We start from the raw sequence: 4,169 nt of genomic DNA, 5'->3' as shown, positions 1-4,169 counted from the left end.
TATTTGATGTGGGAAATCAAAATTTGGGTTAGCAAACCTGGAAGAAAAAACTGACTGTTTAAGTGGGAAAATTGTGAAGGAGTCTGAAACACTGCAAAAAGAAACATATACAAAATCATACACACAAACAGAAAATGCATTAACCTTACAAATACACGAGAGCTCATGAAGATTAGACAGCATGTTGAGCATGTGAGTCTGTTTATCATAAAGAACTCTTTTCCTAAAAAACAAAACAAAATAAACAAATGAATGAGCTCATGTTGCTGAGGGTGGAGAATTTGATTATTTGCACGGGAGTTTCCACTATCAGCAGTATCTGGTGTGAATGCGTGTAAATGGACGGTGACTGGACGGACGATGTGGACTAAAGAATGGACAGACTGGACACTGAGATTTCACTTAAGGGAGGAAACACTACGAATATGCAAAAGCATTTGCTCACAAAACACGCAATGACCTTAAATGAATGTCGTGTTTTTAATTCCGCTCCAGACTCGTGAATCTGAACTCAGCAGCAGCGGTAATGTTTGCGCGTCCTCTCTGGTTAATGGGGCAGGTAAATAATCAACTAACAGTGCATATTATGTTAGCGCGATCTGCTTTATTACAAAACCTGCCATTACTGTGCATTTAGGTGACCGTGATGAGAGAGACAGAGTCTGGTTGGCTCAGATGCTGGCAGTTCTCGCTGCAGTCTACCGGTAGCGTCTCCTTTCAGGCCAGGATAGACGAATGTCACCGAGCAGTGACTAAGTTTGTGGTCAAAGCCTTGCACCCATTTGCCACAGCAGATCCCCCCGATTTTCGGTAAGTGAAGGTGTTTAATTGTAGGCAGGGACATTACTGGATATTCTTGTGTAATTGCTACAGAATAATTTATGTTATAGTACAGAAGAATATTTATTTTATTATTTTACATTTACATTTTTTTCCTGGGGACCCTGTGACACCCCATTGAAGGCTGGTTCTCTTGAGATCTCACTGTTGGGTTTGTAAGGCCATGTTACTCCTAAATTTCTATCTTGTTCAAAGAGAAAATAAAAACAAAGTTCTAAGCTAATCGACCTTAGTGTTCTCCTTGTTCAAAAGAATCAATAAGAGAATCGATAAAGAATCGAATCGTTAAACAGAATTGAAAATGGAATCGGAATCGTTAAAATCTTATCAATACCCATCCCTAGAAATGGTACAACTAACCTTTTTCTTTTAATTTCCTAAGCTCTGGTGAAGCATCTTGAGTTTGTGACACATAAGAGGTGTCAAAAGGGGGAATTTCAGGTTAATATGAAATAAATGGGGTTTTTATGATTCAGGTGCGGTAAAACTTATGCATAAGTGATTGCTTATATGCTTAAGCTTAACTGACTGAAAATCTCTGACTTGGGTTGGATGTATTTTAGTAGAATAAGCGTTTACAATCATTGTATACATACATTGCATGATTGTGCTCATTAACAGAGTTAATGTTCAGTCCATTTAAAGTCATAAGCTTCGATGAGCGTGATGTCTCAGACAATATATTGTGTAAGTGACTTGGAGCATAGAAGGTTAAAACAGCATACATGCTTACAAAACACATATAATACATACAATCTAGAAACAGGCCTGAGCAAAGGCCTGAATGTATTTAGCAACCTGTTGATTTTGAGTTTGCTTAGTAACAGGTGACAGAAGAGGGGCCAAAAGGAGGACAGGTCCACGGGGACCTCCAGGGCCTGAAATCATCGCCATATTTGGCAGAAGATGCTAGAAAGAAAAACTTTGGTGTCTGACTTTAGCTCTAAAAACTGATCATTGTCTGTAAAAAATTCAAATGATGTTCTTAAGATGTAAATGATGTTCTAAGAACACGAGAAGGGGCATAACCCTGATGAATGAAACCATTCTGAATTGAGCTGGTCAGAGAAGATCCCTGTCTGTTTCTATGCTCAGATAGTGATGGTGTATATCTTACCCTGGGCGTGTTTAATAAAACTAAAAATGTTGCTTACACACTTAAAGAAAATTGAGGTTAAGTAAAGTTAATATAAAGGACAGAGCCCAGAACATGATATTGTGAACCAACTTTGAATAATTAAAGGACCTTAGATGAACACTGTAGATTAGTGAGGTGTAGCAGAGAGAGGCGTTTTGTTTTCTATCCTTTACAGGAGAAGATTTCAGGACCACAGCAACCACAGGGATGGCAAGACTCCAGGGAGTACCGGACCGAACAGCATCATCAGAGAGGGGCACCCATAAGAAGCACAGAGCTCCACAGTTGAATAAAATTTGTTGTTTAGGAGATTAAGAGCTTTTTAAGGTTAAATGTGAGCATAAAAGTAATTAAGAGTAATGAGAGCAACTTTAGTAATAGTTTGCAGTAATTCTGTATATTTGTATATTATTTATTGTATATAATTTGTATATTATGTAAATTGTCCAAGAAATAGTGTAAGACCGGATTTATGTTATCCGTACAGGGGGTGGGAAAAACTTAACTCTATAGAGGCTGTTTCCACAGAGTGATAAATGTAAGTAGGCCCTTTGACCAGGAAAAACTAATTATATCTGTTGTTAGTAAACAGTAGTTATTGAGGGAGTTAGTTAATTAGGTTAACTAATAGAAATATGGTGACCTTTCTGGCGGAAAGGTCAAGAGGGAGTCTGTTAGGTAATAAATATATAATCTTAAATGCTTATATGCTGATTATATTGGTTTATATAAGAGAGGCCCAGAATTCAGTGTAAAACTAGGTTGCAGGATGACAGGAAATTACATGCTTTTGCAGAGCGTGCTTTTGCCCCCAGAAAGCGAAACCAACTAGGGTGTTTGATCGAAACTTAAAGTGGGGTGTGACATAGAGCAAGTATATAAACAACTAGGCTTCCTTATTTGCTGTGGTTGTGTGTTTTGTCTTCAGGTCTCTGTATCCCGGATATGTAAAATAAAGATAATTTTTAAGTAAAAGGACCACTTCTGAGCTGTGTCTTTTTGGCTGTAAAGAATACAAAAGAACCGGAATTTAATACCTGATATTTAGAATCCACATGTATCATTCCCTACATGCTGTCAATACCAACAATGACATAGTTTTAAATAAATGGCTCTATATAACATTATCATTACATATACTTTCAGGTGGATCTGTTGAACTTAGGGAGAGGTCAGAGGTCAAACGTGACATGATATTTTAATTCTTTATACTTTATAAACATTGACCAACGACAGCACAGTTTTTAGAATCATGGTTTCTAAGTTTTAAGGCTTTTTGTCAATTTTCCTCAAACAAATCATAAAGTCTACCTTGAAGACCTCGGTGGATGTAAGCCAGATTTTATTGGATCATTATAACATGATCCTGCTCTACACCCTACAGAATTTTATATAAATACATTCATTCTTAATACATACAGTAATAATACATAAATACATACATTCTTTAGAGCTGTTGTGTTTACAGATAGAGTGAAATGCAAATGCTGCCAAAAACATGAGCTCCTAGATGAAGGTAATAAGAAACTGCTGAAACCATTTTGAGCTCCTCTTTGGTTTACACATGATCTGTACTGATCTGATGCAATATGCAATCAAGGTCAACCGTCCCTGTGTTCGTCATGCTCAGTGTGATCTGATAATCTCATAAACACCAAGGAATGTGCAGCAATGAATGTTAGAAACTGAGTCAGTTAAGCCTCGTTAATCATTGTCTCATTTTTTGTTTCCTGCTCAGCTCCACCTGTTGCTTTGACAGCAACAGTTTGAAACAAAGTCTGGGGTCTTTATCTGTGGTAAGTAGCTCTATTTTAGTTGTTTGTTTCTTTTATTTTGAGTCACAGAACAAACAAATAAGAACCTTATAACAAAACACAAAAAATGTGGTAAAACATTTGTTTCCCCAAATGCTACTGAATAAACTCTGAATAAAGTCAGACTGTTGTTTCTCTGTCAAACTGTGAGCACATACAAGATGGCAAATGTCTGTCAGTTGTTAAAAGCTCCCACAAAGCTCCAAATGTAGCAGCAAAGTGTGAGAAAAGCTGTATTTATGCTAACTGTTGTTGGAGTCATGCAGAGACCTGCACTTAAAGCTTTGTCTCATCGAGGTGACTTAAAAGAAACTCTGAACTTTCAGTTTTAGTTATGTGCTTAAGTTGATACTGATATGGAGCAGGTTCATTTCAAA

This window comes from Pelmatolapia mariae, linkage group LG3_W (genome assembly GCF_036321145.2).
Source record: "Pelmatolapia mariae isolate MD_Pm_ZW linkage group LG3_W, Pm_UMD_F_2, whole genome shotgun sequence".
Taxonomy (NCBI): Eukaryota; Metazoa; Chordata; class Actinopteri; order Cichliformes; family Cichlidae; genus Pelmatolapia; species Pelmatolapia mariae.
Note: the sequence above shows the minus strand (reverse complement) of the source record.